Source organism: Jaculus jaculus, unplaced genomic scaffold (assembly GCF_020740685.1).
Source record: "Jaculus jaculus isolate mJacJac1 unplaced genomic scaffold, mJacJac1.mat.Y.cur mat_scaffold_37_1_1805170_arrow_ctg1, whole genome shotgun sequence".
NCBI classification, from domain to species: domain Eukaryota; kingdom Metazoa; phylum Chordata; class Mammalia; order Rodentia; family Dipodidae; genus Jaculus; species Jaculus jaculus.
Genome location: NW_025423493.1, coordinates 926662 through 950037, shown reverse-complemented (window position 1 = coordinate 950037; position 23376 = coordinate 926662). Strand labels below are relative to the sequence as shown.

Here is a 23376-nt window from a genome sequence, read left to right as displayed (position 1 = left end):
TGCTCCCTTGTGCATCTGGCTAACATGGATCCTGGGGAGTAAAACCAGGGTCCTTTGGCTTTGCAGGCAAACACCTTAACTGCTAAGCCATCTATCCAGCACCTAACATAAGTTTAAAGCGCTGACTTTTGTGTTAACATAAATGCTTTTAATTCTGTAATTTACTCCGAAATACCATTTAAAATAATATTTATTTATGTATTTGCAAGCAGAGACAGAGGGAGAAATAGAAATAAGAGAGACAGAGAGAAAGTACGCATGCTAAGACCACTAGCCACAGCAAACAAACCCCAGAAACATGTGCCACATTGTGCATGTGGCTTACATGGGTATTGGGGAATCAAACCTTGGTCCTTAGGATGTGCAGGCAAGCTCCCAACCACTAAGCAACCCTTATAGCCCCTAAGCACCATTTTTACTGCAATGAATAAATTTTGGAGAGTTGCATTGATTATATTAAATTCAATCAATTTGCATTAATTCAATTAAAATATTTTGACATTTATTCAGAATATTGATCTAGTTACTTTATAGAAGTGTCCTGCTTGAGCTCCAGGCATTTGGGAGCTTTTCCAAGTGTGTTGCTGATACTTGTTCACTGCTTGAATCCATTGTGGCCTAAGGCAGACTTTCTGTGATTTCACTCCCTTACATCAACTGTGATGTATAACAGGCCCCGGAATGAAATTTGTCACGACTACTTCTGCCTTGTGTTGAGAAATGTCCTATGAAGGATAAGATGTCATCCAGGGATATTATGTTATTATTGTTGCTTTTCTTTTCAGTAAAATTGCAAGTAATACTTTTTCCTCATATAATAGATATAGTAATTCCTACAGAAATATGTTATTTGTTTCTTAAACTTTCATTTTGAAAGTTTTGTGACATTAATAGTTTAAGATTAATATAGGACAAAGAGGAGAAATACCTGATAATACTAAGAAAGGACATTTGATGTTGTCTCTACCATCTTAGGAATGCAGGCGTTATTATCACTGCCCTAGACAACATCACTTGTGTGAGGTTTCATGCCCTGGGGTATTCTTTCTGACTTTAAATAAAGTACAAGGATTTTTATGAGCTTCTTGATGTTAAGAGCATATGCACAAGTTGGAGTTAACCTTATTGATATCAGTGATCTTTCTGGAAAATCTGGGTCTCCTGTGCTGGCCTGTTTTCATCTTCCTACACTAGCTTCTAGCCATAGAAGGGCCACCCAACACTTTCCACTGTTGCACTGATGCTGATGAGAATTGGGAAGGAAAGAAGAAAAATAACAAGACCCTATATTGAGCACATGAGTATGTCACATTGTCAGGTCAAATATATTCAAGAGGTGAAAATTCTGATAAAGCTTTATGTTGACAACACTTCATCCCCACTGAAAACAGAGCTCTATCAATGGGGTCAGGAGCAAGTATTTTGGCTTAAGCAGCTTTCTTTTTTATTCATTAGACACAAGATTGTTGACTCTGATGAAATGCTGAAAATGAACCAATAAATATCATTTAGAGAAAAATGTGTCACTGTGCCAAGAAAGTGCTCATGGAACTTCAAGGAAGAGAAGTGCTCTTAGTGAAATCTAGAGCTGTTTTTTTTTTTTTTTCTCAGTTCACGTCAGACGGGTTATGTGCCAGAGCGTAACAAGGTTTAGTGGGAGGCACACGTCACGCAAGAGCGTGAACACCCAATCATCATGCTTATGAACCAATAAAAGGATCTAGAGCTGTTTCAATTGTGTATTCTGACATGGTCAAAACAATTTATTGTTTAAATTTATGAAAATGTAAATGCATCATGGTGCTGGGTTACCAGAATTGGGGCTATAAAATTGAAAAGGATGGAGATTAAATTAAACTTTATCAATCCAGATATTGAGAGTGGTGGTACAATGGGTCAGTGGACAAATCACTTGCTGCACATGTATGAGAACTGGAGGTTAGATCCCCAGGACCCACATAAATGATGGGTACATATGGCCACTCACCTTTAATCCTAGTACTCAGGAGGTGGAAAAAGATACCCAGGACAAGCTGGCTAGCTAAACTACAACATTAACAAGTCCTGGGTTCAAGTGAGAGGTCCTTCCCCAGTAACTAATGTGGAGAACGATGTAAGAACACAAGTGAACTCAATTTATGGCCTCCATATGTATGTGAACACATGTACATGCACACCTAAATACATGTACATTTGTACCCACACACATGTGAATACACATACACATGCAAAAAATTATATTGGGAAAGGATTCATTGTACACAAATGGCTGCAAAGTCAGGGCCTGATGTGAATCTTCCATGTTTCAGACACATCTTCATCCCAACCTTTCTACATTTATTTCTTAGAGTAATATTTGCTGTTATTAGGACACCACAGAGAAAATATACAAAATCTTTCAGGAGCCCAAACAACTTTCCTTATTTTAATATTCTGTCCATTAATATGCTAGTTTTAATTTCTAAGGAAAATACAGAAAATCAGAACACAGTGTTACCAATAATAAGTGTATTCTAGATGTTTCTCTCTTTTTTATTTTGAAAGATAAGAAAGAGGGAGAGGGAAGGAGGGGAAGGGAAAGAGAGAGAGAGAGAGAGAGAATGAGTGCTCCAGGATCTGAAGCCACTGTGAATGAACTCCAGACTTTTGTGCCCCCTTGTGGGAACTTGCATCAGTGCATGAGACCTGGAGATTTGAACATGAGTTCTTGCAGGTAAGCACCTTAACAGCCAAGCCATCTCTCCAGCCTGTCAATTATCTGTTTTTACTACACCGTGAAGAATTTAATTAAAATAAATTGCTAGTCTTGAACTCAGACACCTTCTGATGTAATATAAATTCAGAGTAAAATAATTTGAATTCATTTTCCTACAAATCATTGCTCAATGAAGACAAGGTTTCTGTGAAAAGAAAATTACAATGCTAAAGGTCACACTTAAAAAGGAAGTGTGACAAGGTGATAGAAATTAAATGGAACAAAACATACTGTAAATATTGTACACTAATATTTTGATGTCATAGCACTTACAATATCACTCATAAAACTGTTTTATAAAAAGCCTTTAATGTTTAAAAGTGACTTAAGGATTTCAGAAAAAAATGAAAGGAATACCCATAGTAGAGGATATTGCCTTTGATTTTTTACTAGAGTTGGCATCATGCATGTGCCTAGTATCTCCACTCATCCTGGATTCTCCATATCATCCAAGTGCATGATGTCTAGTGTTATGGGATCTGGGGCAGTAGGATCCCCCAGGGACACATAAGAATTGTCTCTCATACCAGTATTATTTTCTGTAATAAAGATACATAAGCATGTACTAAAGATCTCACCAAATCATAGCAGGTAGAGAGATGATGGAGAGACCAAGGCTTCAGGTCTCACAAAGGCCACAATAGCATCTCCTGAGCTCTTCAATCAGTTGAGGATGAAAGGGGAAGATTTCTCATTGGGGAAAAATCCTCATTTTCTTTCTTTTTGGAAAGGACTGCTTTGAAGATACATTTCATGTGAAATAAAATGATGCTTTAGTGAAGCAGAGACCCAATGCCACCCCTTCATTCTGCACAAGGCATGGATGGGACCAGCAAGGAAGTAATACTCTGGTTGGCAGATGTCCTGGAAAGAGATTAGTGGTTACAACTCATTTTTTCTGGGTTCTCACAGAGACCTGCATAAGTCCAGGGTTGACAGAAATCAGAGGTCATGTTAATGACACTTGAGTCCAATAACAAAAGAATCAGTGTAGATTCCCACTCACACACTAGCTTTAGTGTGCGACTTATCTTGACACCAGATTCAAGGCTTATATCTGCTAAAAGAGTAACTGTCTTAATTTCCTTAGATCCTATACTCTCATAAATTAATTGGGAGCACATTTAAGTAGGGAAATTAGGTAAAATGCATAGAAAATACTTAGCTAATGGGAGTTAGTACAAGAGTTGTCCTTCAGGAGCAAATGCATATGAAGTCAACTGGTGGCTATTACACATAAACATCTGCTGTGTATACTTCCCACCATACTGCCACTGCACAACTTCCAACTGTAGTTGCCCTAATGGAAATCTAGCAAGGATGATGGACTGTCCTCAGTCAATACCTGGCAATAAACCATGATGGTACCTTTAGGGGGGTTGTCAACTTTAAGGTTATAACTTGCAGTATACACACTTGCTTTCACCTAACAAACACTTAAGAGGATCTTCCATGAATCAGAAATGATTCATTTTTCCCCTTCTGAGGGAAAGATTAAAGGTTTATTCATAGGGATGTCTGCTAGTAAACAAGCAGGATGGCTTGTTTCTGCCTCTGAATACCTCAGATGCAATTGCAGAAGAGAACAGAGGATTTCTATGAGCACCATGTTTTCACCATGCTCTGCATTGCATGTATTTATTAATGCCACCTGAAGCAAAAAGGACCCCATGAATCATTTCTTAACAGAGCCTTGGAAATGTAATTGAAGTTTTCTCTCATGTACATCTTTGATGGCTACATGTCAGCATCCCATATCTTCTAAAGGACTGGTCTGCTTGTTAATGTCTATCCTGCAAACTCCCATAGCTGTTGAGAGGCCAGAATTTATTATTTTTGTGCTACTTTCATTTATCATGTGGAGATGAATGTGTAATCTGCAAAATACTAGAGTTTCCACATTGCAAAACGTATATTTAAATTTACTTACTCATATGTTTTTGCTCCAACTTACTGAATATTTTCCAAAGCAGAAATATATTCAAGTTTAACATTTCACAGTTTTATCCATGTGACACCAAACAGTACCTCAAAATTAACTACTATCTAAGCTAAAGCCCACATCTTTTATGAAACCTAAAGCAAACCTTAAATGATTCCAGATTGTCATTGATGCCTTGTGAGTCAACTCTGCATGTGGGGGACACTGCCAAACCAGAGATACCCCAAGATCTGAAGCTCTGACATAATTGAAGGGCAGAAGGCACAATGACATTTTTAGTTACATCAGAAATGAAATGTATGAGAGGATCATGATCAGATCCCAGATGGAAACAGACATCTGACTCACAATCTGAAACAGCTGGCCCAGGACACCAACAGTGTCCAAAGTGAGCAGCCTAGGATTGTAATGTCCTCCTGTTGGAGTGTGCCTTTATTCAATATAAACTGACCTTCCTTATCTTTCCTAACTAATGTTGAAGTCTGCCTTGTCAGATATTAGGATAGCAACCCCTGCTTGTTTTCTAGGCCCATTATTTCAACCTTTCACCCAAGACAGTGTCCATCCGTGTGGAAAGGTGAGTTTTTTGGAGGCAAGAAATTAAAGGCTCCTGCTTTGTAACCCATCCTGCAAACCTATGTCTTTTGGTTGGGACATTGAGGCCATTGATATTAAGAGATGTTATTGAAAGATGTGCATTTATTTTTTGCCTTTTTTTTTTCAAGGTAGAGTTTCACTCTAGCTCAGGATGACCTGGAATTCATTAGTCTCAGGATGGTCTTCAACTCACGGTGATCCTCCTACCTCTGCCTCTTGAGTGCTGGGATTAAATGCCTGCGCCACCATGCCTTGCTTTAATTTTTTTTTTTTTTGTAGTTCTTCCAGTTTTACCTTTGTTCTCTTGTGTTAACTAGTATTTGAGTATTGTTTCTTTTTTTCAGGTTCCTTATATGTGTGCCTTTCTTTCTCTTCAGCATGGAGGATACTTTCAATTATTTTCTGTACAGCTGATTTTGTCTTCAAACATTCCCTTAGCCTGCTTTTGTTGTGGAATGACCTATTTGAATGGATAGCTTTGCAGGATAAAGTGACCTTGGTTGACAGTTGTTATCTTTCAGAACTTGGAATACATCACTTCAAGCCCTACTGGCTTTTAAAGTTTGTATTGAGTCATCTGCTGTGATCCTGATGGGCTTGCCTTTGAAGGCAACTTGATTTTTCTCTAATTGCTTTCAATATTTTTTTCTTTGGATTCTACATTTGATAGTTTAATTATAATATGCAAGGAGAGGTTCTTTACAGGTTTTGTCTGGTTGGTGTTCTAAAGGCTTCCTGTATCTGCATTGGCACCTCTTTCCCAATTTGGGGGAAGTTTTCTTCTATGATTTTGTTGCAAATGCCTACTATGCCTTTGCAGTGAAATTCTTCTCCTTCTACTATACCCTGAATTCTTATGTTTGATAATTTCACAGTGCCCAGAATATCTTGAAATTCCCATTCATACTTTCCTCTTAGTTTGTCTTTCACTTTGTTGGACTGTATTAGATCTGCCACAAGATCTTCTGGTTTAGATATTCTTTCCCTTCCTTCATCCATTCTACTGGTGAGATTTTCTACAGAGATTTTTATTTCATTAACTGTATTCTTCATTGCTAGTAATTATGAGTGTTTTTTTCTTTATTATTTCTATTTCCTTATTTATGTCTGGTACTGACCTCTTTATTTCATTAAATTGGTGCTCTGTATCTTCTTTGGTTCTTTTGATTTCCTCTTTCATTCCTTTGATTTCCTCTTTGGCTTCTTTGAGCATATTTATAATTGTTCATTTTAAACCTTCCTCGGGCATTTCCTCTAACATTCTCACTAGAGGTCATTTCTGATGCATTAATACTTTTTTGTGGATTTATATTGTCTAGATTTTTGGTGCTTCTGTTGTAATAATGTATATATTTTTGCATCTTGTGTTAATTTAATGCTTTGATTTTTAAGTTAGCTGCAGTATTATTAGATGTATCAATCAATCTGATGTTATAGGTGTGGCCCTCAAGACTCTCAGAGTATCTAAAAAGTGACCTTAGGTGTTGGATTTGCCTGCTATAAGAGTATTCAAGTAGGCTGAGTGGAACAAAATGCAGGCAGATTCTAAATTTTAACTAAACAATATACACTTTCAATGACAAACAGAAGAGAGTATTTATGCAAGAGTAGGTATTATTACAATCAGATCCTCTAACAAAATCACTGTCCCTTAGGGTGTGTGTTGCCTCACACTCTTAATCCTATTAATAAGGAGGTTAAGATTTCTGGTTTGTTGAGTGTTCCCGGTCAGCTTGTGACCAAGTGAGACTCCTCCCTAGTGTACAACAGAAGAGGAAACAAAGCCACAACAAATCAAGAAGCAACAAATAACAAGACCAAAATATAGCTTATTTAAGAATGGCAAATCTGACCATCCATCAGATTTAACATATAATTTATCCTGATATGGAAGGTGCAATGAGCACTTCCAGATCAGGCCTATATACCAGGCTTATTTGGTGAGTACTGACCTGGTGTAGTCCCAGTTACCTTTTGGGATTATTCTGGTCTCAGTTATGCTGTGCTCCTTCTTGGTTCCCTCTTTGGTGCACTGTGGCATCAAGTAGACTGGCTGGGTTGTTGGATCACCAGTGCTAGGTGCTGTGATCTCCCTTCCCCTTGTCTCTGGTGCTTGCTGATGCCGCCACTGGCAGTGGGGGAGGGGAGGCTGTGGATGGTGGCTGTAGTTCTCCTGCTGGTCCACATGATCCTCTAACTCATGATCTGCTCTTCCCTTGTTTGCTTTGGTTCTCCACGTTTCTTGAGTTTGCAAAGAGGTCTGGTGTGAGTGGAAAATCCCTTCACCTGGCGCTTCCTGAAGCTCAAGCTGAGCCTTGAAACTGTGGCCCTGCACACCTGGTGCTACTGCTACTGGAACCACTTCTGCCTGCCTATGTGGGCTCTGGATGCTATGGATCTCTCCTACATCTCTACTGCCCTTGGTAATTTCTTATACACTTCACTTTTTAGTAGAAGAATGTATTTTGCTGTGTTTATTTACTTATTTTTTGGCTTTTTCTCCCCTAGGCTGCTTTGGCGTGGTTCCTACACTGCCATTTTAACCAGAAGTCCTCCAAAGTGAGCAGCCTAGTAGGTCAGCCTCTGCTCTTGGAAAGTCAGAAGACTGTCTTCAGAAAACTCAAGATTTCAGACAATAACAAATAAAACAACTGGTCATAAATGGCCATGACTTCACAAGTAATTGAAAGCCCCAATTTTTGTTCTTTTGTGCAATTAAGACAAATGAGTGAGCCAGAGGTATGTCTCTCACAAATCCATAAAACACCTTGGTCTAGCTAGTTCATCTGCAGCTTCCCATCAGGCCCTGGTAGAGCTATCCCTGTACCCAACCAGGAAGCTTTCTTTCTCCTCTGTCTCCCATTGACCCCAAGCTGAGAACAATGTTGAATGCTCTAGCTGTTAAAACAGAGAATCTATAGCTTTTGCCCTTCTCATTTGGTTGTCCATCTTTTCTTTGATGATTGATCCCCATTCTCTTCCCACATGCATTCTGATTCCGAGATCTGCCACTCAGTGTTGTGGAGGAGGCCCTCAGGGATTTCAACACAGTTTATTATCATTTCATTCAGCTACTTCGGATAGATGCTGAGAAGTCTTACAGGTGGTCTTAGCTGAATACATCTAATAATCCTAACAATAAGAACCAATACATTTCCTACCATGTCTGTGGCATCTGTGTGAAGAAGTAGTGTATAGAGAATGGATGATAAAGGGATGGATTTAAGATGTTCTCAAAATGCAAAACTGTTCAACGAGGGGCCCACTGACAAATGTAACATCATTAACAGAGAGCTCTAGATATTTCAGTACTATGAATAGTTATAAAAAGGTTCTTTTATCCACAGTAGAGATAACAGGAGAATCACAGATGTGGGTATCTGTGGTAGGAAGCTGCTGATATGCTGTGTGATATTCTCTTTTAGACAATAGGGACCTGACCAATGTTGAGTGCCAAAACTTCTAGCTCTTAATCTATTAATATTAAAATATTTGGGGCTGGAGAGATGATTTAGTGATTAAGGTGCTTGTCTGTGAAGCCAAAGGAACCATGTTTGCCTCTCTAGGTCCCAAGTAAGCCAGAAGCATAAGGTGATGCAAGCACACAAAGTCACACATGCCCACAATGTAGTTCACATATCTGGAGTGATTGCAGTGGCTAAGGCCCTGGTATGCCAATTCTTCCCCCCTCTCTCCCCAAAATAAATACATACATACATACATACATACATACATAATACATACATACATACATACATACATACATGACCTATTTATTTCCAGGACATGATTTTTGTAGATATTTTGTAGGTATTAGTTAAACTAAATATCTTATAATTCCACTTGACTATAATTTTTAGGCTGAGATAATCAAATATCCCAATCTTATAAGCAGAATATCAGTGGAATGTTTTAAAAGGGAAGTATAAATTAGACCTGAGTGTTGGTAGAATTCAAATCCCGAGGCTCCCTGGTACCAGTCTGACCAACTCTCTAGTGAGAACGTGGGCTCAGTGGTAACTCATGGCCAATATCACATTGTTGGCAACCTCCTCACTCAGCCAGCTCAGTGACACACAAGACCACAATCAGAAAATTATATTCCCTTATTTGGTTTTCCTAAAGACAAGACCTTGCCAAGAAGTAGCTGTAGGAGACCATATGTAGACAGCATTGCCATGTGAGCTTGAAGGAAGAGGGATGGAAGTTAGCCTGCCTTTCATGCAATCAGACCAGTTAAGAGGAGGGCAGTGAGCTGAATTCCAGTTTGGAAAAAATTATCATTTGAAGTTCAAATCTCTGGAGGTCCACTGTGTAATTCCATTATGAAAAGTGAGGAAATGTTTGGCATTTTGGGGGAAAATTATATCTTAAAAGTCAGAGCATTGGGCTAGAGAAATGGTTCAGCATAAGAGCACTTGATGGATAAGCATGGGGACCCAAGCTCTATCCCCAGCAAGTGCATGGCCATTCATGTCTATAATACCAGCACTGAGGGAGCAGGGAGAAATTTCACTGTGCTAATTGAACAGCCAGGCAGTATAGCCTATGATGATGAGTTCTAAGTTCAGCCCGAGATCCTGTCTCAATGAGTAAGCTAGATGAACCATAAAGGAAGACCTTCCTATGTCCTCTGATTGCCTCTGTGCACATGGGGTGCACTTATCTACACACACACACAGACACTACACTATATAAACTTCAGAACATGTTTAAAAAGTAAAATTTTGTCACGCATGCAATTATATAAATATGTTGTTTTATTTCTAATAAGTGATCCTAAGGCAGAAGAAGCTAGCAGAGAAATTCTCCAATGCTACATGCATCCAAGTTAACAAGAGCACATGAGCACTGGTTCATTAGGTCTGACAAGAATAGCATGGGAATTTGGATGTTGACAATGTGAATTACCTGAGGACTCTATTTTGCAACATTCCTGTAAAATTAAAACTATTACAAAATTAACTATTGATAAAAATTAGACTTCCTTAGAAATGAAGTGACTGATGGTGCCTAAATTTCAATATCTTTTCTAGTAGGATTATTCAAGTAAAAATGTGTTCAATATTAATATGGTATCAAATACATGAAATTCTAATCTAAATCTTTGAGCCAGGAAATACAAGTAAAGCTCATCATACAAACTCACAATGAGTTTAAAATCAATCAGTTATTCCCATAGTAAGAACCCAAGCTCATTATTTTATAGCTTTTCTGGTAAGGGTCTTACTATTTATCCCAGGCTGGCCATGAATTTATGATTCCCTTCCCACAGCTTCTTGAATGATAGAGTGGTAGGGGTGTACCACCAAGCCAGATTTCCCAAACCATCTTTAATATTCCTGAAGGTTAACAAGAAAAAAATATAAAATTTGTCACTAATATATACAAAATATTATGAGCTGGGTAGACTTATTTTATTTTAACTTTTATTTATTTTCAAGTGTAAAGAGACAGACATAGATGGGGGGGAGACACACACCAGGTCCTCCAGCTGTGGTAAATGAATTGAACTCCAGATGTATGTGCCACTTTGCACATCTGGCTTTTATGTAGGTACTGGGGAATCCAACCTAGGTTATTATCATTTGCAGGCAAATACTTTAACCACCAAGCTATCTCTCCATCCCATTGGTCAGACATTTTAACAATAAGATTTCACTTACGAATTTTGATTTTCTTTCTCAATAGTGTGGGAGCTTAAGTTGTTAGCCACTATACTCCATAAGCTATTGTAACCAAAGGCTGTGGATGTTTAATAAGTTACCACCGACAACACTTACCCTTGGTGATTACAAAGCAACAGATTGGACATTACACTGCCCTCACCAGCTTACAACTGTGAATGGTGAGCTATCCACCACGATGGAAGCTCAACTGAGTAAGCATAATGCCAAATAAAATAAATGAACACACACTTATAAGCAATTGTATGCTCTCCAACTTTCCTCTTTCATTAGAAACCCATCACAGTCATCTTTTGATACAAGTCAAACATTGGAATATTAAGAAAGATACTTTATTTTCATACCATCAAATATATATGAAACAGTATATAGGAAACAGTGGAGTTTTTCCAAGCTTACTGTGTTATGACTAACATAAGTCATACATATTGAAACTATAAAAGATATGTATACATATACAGCCATAACCACAGTCAAGACAAGCAATCTATGCATCTACCCACAGAAGTCCTCAAACCCTTTGTATTTCTTTCCTTCTTTCACCAGCCCAATCCATGGACAAACTGTCTGTTTTCTGAATTTTGTAGAATTTTCTAGGTAAGAATGTGGAAGTTACTATGCACACACATATACACATATCAGAGACTACAGTTCTCTCATTCCATCTATCATTTTTATTCAGGAGTTTGTATTAAAACAACATGAAGTGATATTCCTTTCAATTGTTATGTGTTCCTCCAAATGTTTCTTAGTGTAGATATACCACAGTTCAATGACTCAATCCATGTTTAAAACAGACATTTTGAGAAGCTTATCTCCTCATGTCATCAACATGGGCTACAGATTATGATATCACTGCAAAGAGTAATTTTAAAATGAATAGGCTGGACACCACCTCATTCATTTTGTCAAAGTTCATATCAATAACAATAGTTTCTGTTGAGTACGAGCTAAGATATGATGTGGTAAACTGGCACCATGTTTTGTCTTAGTCTAATCAAATGTAAAAGTATGAGACAATCCCCAGTGGGAGGGAATCCCACAATATACTCACTGTTGAGGTCATCACAACTAAGGAAAGACTGAGCAAGTATAAAGGTCAACTGGAGTGAAAATAGAACCAGCTACTAAATGTAGCACACTATCATTGATGGTGACCTGGGATGGAGAAAAGGATGTTAGCACAAGTGTGAGTAATTTATATAATACAATACCTAATGTGCAAATAATCCTATTTTGAAATCGGAAGGAGGACATGAATAGAAATCGTAAATTATCACATGCAAATGGACAAGAGCTATAAGAAAGGATACTCAATATCATTAATGGGCATGCAAATGCAAGTCAGAACCACAGTGAGATATCACCTTCCTGCTGTTAGAATAGTTATTATCAAAAAGATATAAGTTTATGAGAAGGGAGTGGAGTAAATTCTTCCAGACTGTCGGGCAGAATCCAAATTGACACTGACATTCATGAAACTATAGAGGGTCCTCAAACTTTAAAAATAGGACTATCAGCAAAAAGGAATCCCATGCTTAGATACACATCTAAAGAAAATTAAATCAGTACTTTGAATACATGCTTACATCTCCATGTTACTAGCAGAACTGTCCACAATAGCTAAGACATAACAGCAAATGAATTAGTCATTTATACATGAAAGAAACTATATTGCTAGAATATTATTCATCCTTTAAAATGAAAGGAACCTATAATTTGATGAGCCATGAGGATATTGTTATGTGAAATAAACCAGATTCAGAAAGACAAATACTGCATTTTTTTCATGTTAAATTTTAAATAGATGAACTCATAAAAATTGGTGGACTGTTTGTTTTTAGGGTTTCAGGGCAGGGGGAATGGGAAGATGTTAATAATCAAAGGTGCACAGTTTAAGTTTTAAAAGGCAATATGGGAAAATCTAATGTGCAACAATGAACTTATGGAGAGGAAAGCTGTTCTGAGTAGCTGTGTATCTTCAAGGTCCTGGTAATAAAGTATTGCAGTTACAAAAATTATATGCATGCTTTCCTGGAAAATTAAGTGCTTTTGAATTAAAATTTTGAATATATCTGAAATATATATCTAGTGACAGAATCCTTAGAATAGCTGGTCATTTACCTCATCAGTATTCACTTGAAATTCCATGTATACATTTGACTTAGATGTAAAATACCAATTAAATTTATAGTTTGGGAACAATATGAATGCATACGTTTATGAGATCCTGTTTATATTCTAAGTAGAATAAATTCAAATATTCTTAGTATCTAAGTGATTTAGTCCCTCTGTTTCTCTTCTTAAAGATACAGTTCTATACCAGGTACCTCTGTGCTCCTTGGTTAGAATGCACTTATGCAACCTACAGCATAAGTGTACAGCACAACGTAACTTCTTTGTTAGTTGCATGGGGTGGAAGATCTGGTGATCCTGGGCTTTGCTGCTTAAGCTACTGGAGTATTCTCCACATTCTACTTTCACTGTAACCGTCAGCATCCTAGACACAGGAAGTCCCTCCAGGAGGGGTGTCATAAAATGACAAAATTCGAAACTCAAAATACAGGCAGAAGTGAGCAATACATGTCATCTTAATTAATAGAATATGTCATTTGTTACTACGGGGACTTTGTGCATATGCAGCTTGTCCTGAGGAATATCGTACTTCAAGAAATACTTATTCATTGAAGTTTCAGAGTATCACATCATTTCAAGATATTGCTTTAGATGTGGGGATTTCAGAGTCACAAAGGACAATTAAAAATAAGATACATTGATGTGAATAAAACTTCTTTTTCACAAGCACAATTTGTCTATGGGGCTATCAAGGGGGATTTTCATTTCTGTTATGGCATAATTTACTTTCACCTTTCCTAAGGAGCAGTCTGAAATTACTCCTAGTTTAATTAAGAAGCATCATAGCAGCACATTTTGCTAGAGACTGAGACAAAGGTGTCACATTGGTGCCAAGGGTAATAAGTGGATATGATGTCTGAAGAGGCTGGACAACCATTATCTCTAGTGGCCTAGGTTCTGACCTGGAATCATCAAACCTTCCATGAAACATTTTTGTTACTGGGGATACCAAAGTCCTTTTCTCTAGAATTCATCTGGTACAACAATTACTTCTGGAAGAGGAGTTGGACTGTGACTGTGCAACTGATTCTGCTATGATGCTTCTTAACTAAACCTTCCCTCATACATTTGGACACATCTCTCCAAAACAGTTTTCCAGCAAGTAGAAATTGTTTTCTCTTGTAATCTTCATGGCTGTATCCCTAACAGTTGATTTTCATTTTCAAAGGATTGAGAGAATTACAGTTGCTATTTTCTTTATCATGTGCTATCAATGTGCGCCTTCCCACCTAGTCAGGAGTAAGAGGCAGATGACAAGAACCGGATGACTGACATGGAGTTTCAAGAACACCATTTAAAGGTCTGCTGGTGTTCCTACCAAAATCTCCTGTGTCCTTGGGTTTTTCCTGAGAGGAGAAACAGGCACATCCCCCTTTTTTGTGACAGGGAATTGGGAGGCAGTGCAGAAGTTTTGAACAGAGAAGGACATTATCAAACAGAAAAGGGGACTTCCCAGTTGCAGTGTGCATGAAAGGCTGCAGAACAGGGGTTCATGGTATAGTGATTTAGTAGACTATTACCACAAAGCAGAGCAGGTATAGCTAAGTGGCTCATCTGGGATTTGGAAGGCTAATTGTAGCCTCAGTGTCAGTATTGAGGTGACCATGTTATGAGGAATATCCAGCTCACTGACAGGCAGAGAAACCACTCACCTCTACAGTGAAATTCACTCAACAGACATGTTAGCTAGTGATCATGGCAGCATTGCTACAGTTACCAGTCCAGAGAGATGCCATGCATCCATGTCCATCCACAGAAGATGTTAAGGTTCCTTATCCAAGTGGCAGTAGGTGTCCCAGTGTTCATCCCTTCTTGGCATTGCTAGTGAACCCTGTTGCTTTCTCAAGGCCTCATTTCTCATGGTCAATGTAAAACACACATTAATATGCCTGTGCCTAGTCTCCCATACTCAATTTTTGGAGGTAATGACATGTCCAGAGAATGATTGAAGTTAGCAAGTCTCACTTATATTGTAATATCTGCATAGTAGTTCATGTGTGTATGTGTATGTTTGTATGTAAGTATATATGTGTATGTATGTATGTGTGTATATATGTATGCATTTGCTGTAGAATTCAGCCTAGAACAAAATCACAGCAGTATCATATGTTGTTGGAGGAAAATACAATCTTCTTTGTGCTTTAGAATGCAGTCATTAAAAGTCATTGGTATGTCTAAGGATTGTAGGTGAAGGACCTCATCACATTGAGTGGTTGAAGACATCGGTTTGTCAAAAGCTAAATAGCATTCTAGAGGAAAATGTGTTGTTTTTATTTTTTATGTTTTCTATTCTGCAAGTACAGACTATTTGGTACCATTATTAGGCTCATCCATGACCTACCCCCTCCCCAATTTACCCCTCCTTGTTGAGGTATATGGGTCATGCATTGTGGAGTTTTCCCACAGTTATTCGTATGGTAAATGTCTCTGTATATCATGACCCAACATGTGGCTCTGACATTCTTTCCGCCCCCTCTTCCGCAAAATTTCCCTGAGCCATGTTGGGTTCATTTTTGGTCTGCTTCAGTGATGAGGTGTTGGGGGCCTCTGAGGCTCTGGCTCTCTGATTTGGTAGGCATTGATTTTTTCTCTGTGTTGGTCTCCTTCCCCCTTGTGCTGGTATCTGGTTCATCAGGAAAACAGAACCCTTGCTTGTTTTACCAATTTTCCTTAGTTTCAGCCAGGGTCCTTTTGAGGTATGGTGGGCTGGCTCTCTCCTTAGGAACTGCATATATCTGAAAAAGAGAAGCAGATTCTCCAATGGAGAGTAAGTTAGCACCAGGACAAATGAGATAGCCCTTACTTTTTTTAAAGAGAGTTTAATAGGTGTAGGCCCTCTTGTAGCCCATGATGGATGGTAGCTTGATATTGGAGAGTGGGCTTATGTTTGGATATGGTTCTGACTTGTTTCCCAGCTTCAGCTATGGGTCTCGTACCACTGAGGGGATCAGTTAGCCAAATCAAGAGCAGTTGGTTCCTCACCATGGCTGTGTGCCACTATTGCACTTGTGTGGGCATCACAACAGGTTATTTGCTGCTAAGTAGGTTGGACCATGAGTTGCTTGGACAGATATTGGTCATTTCCCCCAGTCAACCATGTAGCACCTTCTGGCACTAGACGTGGGGGACTGACTCTCTCCTGGCTTCCAGCCATGCCGTTCCATTTTATGTGTCAGCTGCATAATTGTCTTCAGCAATAGGGTCTTACCACTAACCTTTGGTGGGTCATCAAATACTCTGACAGAAATCTGTCATTCTTTTAGAAAATCTTGTAGGTTTCTCTGATCAAAAGCTCATGCTGGTACTGGGAGTTACAGTTCAGTGTCCCCTAAGAGAATGAGGAAAAAAGGTAACTAATATATAGGAGTTAGAGAGGAGAGAGAGAGAGAGAGAGGGAGAGGGAGGGAGGGAAGATGTAAAGGATTTAGGTTAGACTTGATCCTACCCTCTCCAGTGTCTTATGGAGAAACAAGACAGGGTTGTCGTCTCTCACCTCTGCTTTTAGATATAGTACTCGAAGTCCTAGATTAAGCAATAAGACAGAAGAAGGAAATAAAAGGGATACAATTTGGAAAGGAAGAAGTTAAGTTAGCTCTATTCGCTGATGATATGATTGTATATGTAAGAGACCCGAGACTCCATCCCAAAACTCCTGAAGGTGATTAACTACTATAGCAAAGTAGCAGGATACAAAATCAATGCACAAAGATCAGTAACATTTCTATATGAAAATGACAAAGATACAGAGAAAGAAATAAGGGACATAGTCCCATTTTCAATAGCAACAACAAAAAAATATCTTTGAATAACGTTAACCAAGGAAGTGAAAGGTCTATACAACGAAAACATAAAAACACTCAAAAAAGAAATTGAGGAGGACTTGAGAAAATGGAAAGACCTCCCGTACTCCTGGATAGACAGAATTAACATTGTGAAGATGACAATACTACCAAAGGCAATATATAGATTTAATGCAATTTCAATTAAAATCCCTACAGTGTTTTTCACAGAGATAGAAAAAAATGAACTCAAATTTCATATGTAAAGGCAGAAGGCCTCGCATATTCAAACATATCCTCAGCAAAAGATATATCTCTGGTGGCATCACCATACCTGATCTAAAGCTATATTACAAAGCCATAGCAATAAAAACAGCATGGTACTGGCATAAAAACAGGAGTATAGACCAATGGAATAGACTTGAGGACCCGGACTTTGGGTCAAGCAACTATAGCTACTTGATATTCGACAAAGGCCCAAACAATATAGGCTGTTTTTATTTTTAATCCATGCACTCTTGTTTACTTTTGAAAGGAAGAAGATAACCAGTATGTCATTGCAGGTGTATGAGCCAAGAGAAATGTAAGAGGCTTCCCTTGAAATTAAAGTTGAGGTTCAGTTACCATGGAGATTGACCAACTGTTACCTGGGATATTTTGTGATGTATAGCTTTGACTGTTGTACTATTGGTAGACAGCACATAAGTTTAGTCATTTCTAGCCAAAGTTCAAGTGGAGATAAAACATTTCAATGGCTATGTCCCACCAAAGATTTCTAGTCACTTTTCTAACTGGACTATAAGAATGCTAAAGAGTTCATCTAGAATTATGCATCCCCTATTTCTTATTAGGTAATTGCTACAAAGGTTTTGTTTCATAATATTAGACATTTATAGGGCCAGAGAGATTGCTTAGAAGTTAAAACACTTGCTTGCGAAGCCCAAGTACCCATGTTTGACTCTCTCCAGATCCCACATAAGCCAGATGCACAAAGGTGAGGTAAGCACAGGGTTGCACATCCCACTAGGTAGTACAAGCATCTGACGTTCAACTATAGTGGCTGAGGCCCTGGTGCACCAATTCTTTATCTCTCCTCTCTCTCATTCTCATTCTCTCTAAAGAAATAAAAAATAGACAATTAAATTGATGCATATTCTCCAAATTTCAAATTATCATTGGATGAATTGAGTTTGTGGGTTTGATGACACTTCTGTGCACCAGCTTCTTCCCTAGTGTCAAAGTTCACCCTGCCTTAGTCAAGAGGTAGAACTACTGTAGAAGCGGAACATCCCATTGAAATCATCCAAGGCTGATCCACACTGGTGAGATTTTGACTTATCTAGTGGAGGGAAGACACTGGGTTCCTATAAAGGTCTCTGGGTCTATATTCTCTATCACAAGGTTATCTGTGGAGGTTTAGAAACATGTCTTTTCCTTCCCAGAACATGGCACGGTGAGTGCCTTTTATCCTTTAAAAGAAGGCTGGCATGTGACTTGATGTGGTTATTGAAATAGGAATGGAGGTGACATATGCAACTTGAGTTAGAAGCTTTGACAAATGATAGAACATCTCCATTTTCCTCTGGCCACTGTGATGGTGCTAAAATGAAGCTTTTGTTAGTGAGCACATTGAATGTTCACTACAGCAAAAGTCTCCTTGCCAAGACATGTGGCATAAACAATTCTTAACTATTCCAAATACTGAGATTTTGGGATTATTAGCACAGTGCTGATACACTATCTCTATACCAGAATCTAAACACGGTGGATTTTGCAAATATTTATTGTTCTACTGACAGAAACTCATTGAAATATGTGGTGGTAGTGGTGGTGATTCAAATATAGTTCCATATATCTAAAAGAGATCTTTGTTCATTTGTGACTCTCACCAAAGAAATACTTTTTGTGGCAACCTCTGGAAAGAGAGATGTGGAGCTATAAATGTGTTCCAAAATTTTCTGATTTTGAGGCCAAAAATTACCCATTGAGTTCTAGGGTTTTTTTTGTGTTTTTTTGTATAAGATTTGTGTTCTAAGTGTAAACAACCATAGAAGCCAATGGACCTGTTTGTGCATTAGTGTTCAGGGTTTGGACATCAATGATGTGGAATCAATGTCTGTAGAATATGTAAGAGAAGTTTCATGAGGAGCTATCCCCCCCCCTTTGTGATTTTGTTTCATCAGATGTAACATTTATGACAGAGACTCATTATGAATTTATACATCTGATAGACAGCATGTATGTGGCATTCATCTGAAATCCCATGAACAAAATTGCATGACAAATTCAAATGGTAAGATTCATTTACCACACCTGCTGCCTAATGAAGGCATATTGTATCTTCCAAATTAAATATTGATCTGGCATTTGCTGAACCTCAGACATTTTCTTGAAAATGTTTCATTGTTTAATGAGGGAGTATGTTCTTAGTTCCTGGAAAATGCATCTTAAATGAATAACTGGAATAATGTGACTAGAATTCTTATCATTTCAAAATGCAATTATTTTTATGTTTGGTTCATCCACTCCAAAACAGAGAAATTGTTATGGTTTGAATGGAAAACATCCATGTACTGGAGCCTTTTAATCCCCTGTGCACAAAGCTGAATGATGGAACCTTCAAGAGGAGTTGGGATCATGAGAACTTAGTCTTTATAATTTAGTTAGTATTGTTTTGGAGAAGTGGGTCAAATAAACTAGGAAGAAGGCTCCTAATAAAAAGATAAATTCAACTCTACCTTTATACTTCCATTAATCTCTCACCATATAAATGCTTTCCACTATGGTATATCACAAAAAGAAGGTCCTTGAGAAATATGGCCTCTCAAACTTGCACCATTTGATAGAAACAAATCTATATTCTTCTTGAAACCTCAATTATTGTTTAATAGCAGAAGGAAAGATCAAGACAGCCAAAAAAAAAAATCAGTGCTTAAACATTATTATTCTGAAAGCAACAAATATAGCTTTTCTTCTTTTCTTTCCTGCTAACAATACTAAAAGACCCAAAATAGCCTGGAAATAAGCTTAGAATAACAGCCCCTGTTGTCTTTCTTGATAGGGCCATTACTCAAACCAAACAGCACCCAGGAGAGGTAGTCACAAGTGAGGGCACAGAAGTGCACATTCTTCTCCTTGTCTGTTCCTGAGCTCACCCCACTGAACCTCATGTTCTATGTATAGCACCTGATATCTTTCTTTAATTTTTAAACTGACAATTTCCATAATTGTAGACAATAATCCTTAGTAATTCCCTCCCTCCTCCCATTTGCCCCTTTGGAACTCCTCTCTCCATCATATCCCCTCCCCCTCTCAGACTCTCATATATTTTGATGTCATGATCTTATCATAATATTATGATGGTCTTCTGTAGGTAGTGTCAGGCACTGTGATATTATGGATACCCATGACTTATTTATATCCTTTTAGATTTTGATTAGCTCTCCCTCCACCTTTCCTTTACTCAATATCTTCCCCTGACTTCACTTAGGCCTTTTCACCCCCATTAACCTGTTCTTCTACTTACATATATAAAATATCATTCCATTAAGTCCCCCTCCCTCCCTTTCTATTCCCTTTATATCCCCTTTCTCCCTAAGCCTCATCTGTAACACAATGTTAATCAAGTCTCCCAAGACTCTCTGTAACAAAATCATAATTATGTATCTCCAGACCTCATCTGTAACAAGATCATGATTTGTCTCCCCAGGCCTGTTTCATCCCTAACACATGATGATCATGTCTCCCCAAGCCACATCTCTAACACAATGATGATGAAGTCATATTGCCAGGCCTTATGTGTATGACAATGATGATCATGTTTCCCCAGGGTTCAACCATAACACAACGTGGATAGTGTCTCTCCAAGACTCACCTGTAAAACAACAATCATGTATCTCCAGGCCACATCTGTAACAAAATGATGATCATGTATACCCCAGGCCTCATTTGTAAGTCAGTGATGATCATGTCTCCTCAGGCCTCATCTGTAACACAATGATGACCAATTTCCCCTGTTCTCATCTGTAACAGAGCGATGATCATGTTTCCTCAAAACTCATCTATAACATATTAATGGTCATGTAAGCCTCATCTGTAATACAATGATGAACATGTCTCCCCAGGCTTCATCAGCAATCTAATGATGGTTACATCATTTCCACAGGCCTCATATGTAGCACAATGATGATCATCTCTCTCCAGGCTTCTCCTGTAACACAAGGAAGATCATATATCCAGGCTTCTTCTGTAAAACAACAAAGATCATATCTCCAGGCTTAATCTGTAACACAAAGATAATCATGTCTCCTTGGGCCTCATCTGAAACTCCATCATGATCAGATCTCCACAGGCCACATCTGTAGAACATTGAGGATCATGTCGCCCCAGGCCTCATCTGTACCAAACTGATGATCATTGTTCCCCAGGCCTCATCTGCAGCACAGTGATAATCACATCTCTCCAAGCCTCATCTTTAACATAATGATGATCATGTCTCCTCAGGCCTCATCTGTAACACATTAAAGATCATTTTCCCCAGGCCCCATTTATAATATAGTGAACATCATATCTTCTTAGGCATCATTTGTAACACAATGATGATCATGTTTCCTCAGGCCTCATCTGAAATACAATGACGATAAAGTTTCCCCAGACCTCATGTGTAACACCAAGATGACCAAGTCTCCCCAGGCCTGTTCAGTAACACAATGATGATCATATTACCCAGGCCTCATCTGCAACACAATGATAGTCATGTCATCTTGACAGGCCTCATTTACAACATGATGATCAAGTCTCCCCAGGCCTCATATTTAACACAATGATGTTCATGTATCCTCACAGCCTCTTCTCTAAAACACTGAAAGTCACGTCTCCTCAGGCCTCATCTATAACACGATGATGATCATGACTTCCAAGGCCTATGTGAAATACAAACATGATCATGTCATCTCCAGAGGCCTTATCAATGACCCAAGGATGATCATGTCTCCCCAGGCCTCATCTGTACTACAGTGATGATCATGACACACAAGCCACATCAGTACAATAATGATAATGTCTCAACATAAAAATTCTGTAGCAAAATGGTGATCATGTCTCTCCAGGCCACATGTGTAACATTGTGAAGATTATGTCTCCTCAGGCCTCATTTGTAACACAATGATGATAAACATTCCAAGGCCTCATCTGTAACACAACAGTGATTAAGTCTCCTCAGGCCTTGTCTGTATGGAAATGATGATTATGTTACTCAGACCTTATCTGCAACACAATGATGATGAAGTCATCTAAACAGGTCTCATCTGTTACAAAATGATGATCAAGGCTCCACAGGCCTCACCTGTAATGCAATTATATTGATGTCTCCACTGGCCTCTTCTCTAAAATATCATTTGTAACACAATGATGATCATGTCTCCCAGGCCTCATCTGAATATGTCATCTTCCAAGTCCTTGTCTGTAAGCCTATGATGATCCCCTGGACTCATATGTAACACAGTGATGATCATGTCCCCCAGGCAGCATCTGTAAATAATGATAATAAAGTCATCTTACCATACTACTTCTATAGCACAATGATGACCAAGTCTCACTAGGCCTCATCTGTAACACAATGATGATCATGTCTCTGCAGGCCACATTTGCAACCCAGTGATGGTCATGTCTCCTCAGTGCTAAACTATAACACAGTGATGATTATGACCCCCAGGCCACATCTGTAAAATAATGATAATTTGTGTCACCCATACCACTTCTGTAGCAAAATGATGGTCATGTCTCCCCAGGCTTTATCTGTAATACAAAGATGATACCCCTTCCCTGGTCTGTAGCAAAGCAATGATCATGTTACACAGGCCTCATGTGTAAGAAAATGATGATCATTTTTCCCCAGGCCTCATGTGTAACACATTGCTGTTCATGTCTCCACAGGCCTTTTCTCTAAAATATTGATGATCACAGGGCATGGTGGCACACACTTAATCCTAATACTATGAAGGCAAAGGTAAGAGGATTGCTGCAAGTTTGAGGACACCTTGAGGTTACATAGTTGATTCTAGGTCAGCCTGAACCAGATAGAAACCCTACCTCAAAAAAACTGAAAAACATTAAAACACTCAAAAAGAAATTGAGGAGGATGCTGACTTGAGAAAATGGAAAAAAATGATCGCAAATTTCGTATGTAAAGGCAGAAGGCTTCGCATATCCAAACATATCCTCAGCAAAAGATATATCTCTGGTGGCATCACCATACCAGATCTAAAGCTATATTACAAAGCCACAGTAATAAAAACAACATGGTACTGGCATAAAAACAGAAGTATAGACCAATGGAATAGATTTGAGGACCCAGACTTTGGGCCAAGCAACTATAGCTACTTGATATTCGACAAAGGCCCAAACAATATAGGCTAGAAAAAAGAGAGCATCTTCAACAAATGGTGCTGGACAAATTGGATAACCATATGCAGAAAACTG

The 23376-nt window shown here is 38.5% G+C and overlaps 1 non-coding gene across 1 annotated transcript; it reads right to left on the bottom strand.

Annotated features, from left to right (window-relative positions):
- Positions 1-1615: 1615 nt before the first annotated feature.
- On the bottom strand, positions 1616-1720 carry LOC123457357. Its single transcript, XR_006635000.1, has one exon. It is a non-coding gene; the product is annotated as a small nucleolar RNA U13 (small nucleolar RNA).
- Positions 1721-23376: the final 21656 nt, after the last annotated feature.